Here is a 1,387-nt window from a genome sequence, read left to right as displayed (position 1 = left end):
AAGTTTTGGAACTCCCTCCCTAACAGTACTGAGAGAGTACCTTCACCACACGGACTGCAGCGGTTCAAGGCGGTGGCTCACCACCACCTCCTCAAGGGCAATTAGGGATGGGCACTAAATGCCAGCCTTGCCAGCGACACACACATCCCAGGAACGTAAGAACATAAGAAATAGGAGCAGGAGTAGGCCATACGGCCCCTCGAGCCTGCTCCGGCATTCAATAAGATCAAGGCTGATCTGATCATGGACTCAGCTCCACTTCCCTGCCTGCTCCCCATAACCCCTATCCCCCATCGCTCAAGAAACTGCCTATTTCGGTCTTAAATTTATTTCATGTCTCAGCTTCCACAGCTCTCTGGGGCAGCGAATTCCACAAATTCACAACCCTTTGAGAAAAGAAATTTCTCCTCAGCTCTGTTTTAAATGGACGGACCCTTATTCTAAGATCATACCCTCTAGTTCTAGTCTCCCTCACCAGTGGAAACATCCTTGCTGCATCCACCTGGTCAAGCGCCCTCATAATCTTACACGTTTCTACAAGATCACCTCTCATTCTTCTGAATTCCAATGAGTAGAGGCCCAACCTACTCAACCTTTCCTCATAAGTCAACTCCCTCATCCCCGGAATCAACCTAGTGAACCTTCTCTGAACTGTCTCCACAGCAAGTATATCCTTTTGTAAATATGGAAACCAAAACTGCACGCAGTATTCCAGGTGTGGCCTTACCAATACTCTGTGCAGCTGTAAACAAAAAAATGTGGAGTGATTGAGGCGAACTGCATAGAGGCTATAAGGGGAGGCTAGATAAATACATGAGGGAGAAATGAATAGAAGGCTATGCTGATGTGGTGAGATGGAGGGGGAGGGGGATGGAGGGCTGGTGTGAACATAAACACTGACATGGACCAGTTGGCCCGAATGGGCTGTTCCTGTGCTGTAATATTCTATGTAATTCTGTGTAAGGATTATAACCAGGGTTCCACGGGGGCTTTGTCCAAACTCAGGATCACTTCCTGGAATTGACAAGACGAGAGAGAGAAAAATAAATGCACACCTACATCAAGTGATCTACTTTTGAGAAACCTTTGGAAAGGGGTGGGTTTATTTACATACCATTCCAGTAAATCTCGGCTCGTTCACAATCCCCGGGAGATGTCCCACTGCTTGTGTCACCCCCTCCTCCTCCTCCCTCTTTTTCATATGAAACTGAAACGAAATTGACATAAGGACAAAAAAAAGAGGATGTGGCTGCTACGACCCGCTAACGCCCACTGCTCTAATAAATAGCGTTAAGTAAAGATATATATGTTTAGAATTTTTTTGGTGGGCACGGGCAAGGACTAAAACGACCGTATTAAAGATAGTAAACCCCTTGTTTGAAATACA

This window comes from Pristiophorus japonicus, chromosome 1 (assembly GCF_044704955.1).
Source record: "Pristiophorus japonicus isolate sPriJap1 chromosome 1, sPriJap1.hap1, whole genome shotgun sequence".
Lineage (NCBI taxonomy): Eukaryota > Metazoa > Chordata > Chondrichthyes > Pristiophoridae > Pristiophorus > Pristiophorus japonicus.
The sequence above is the reverse complement of the archived record's forward strand: the minus strand, read 5'-3'. Positions refer to the sequence as shown.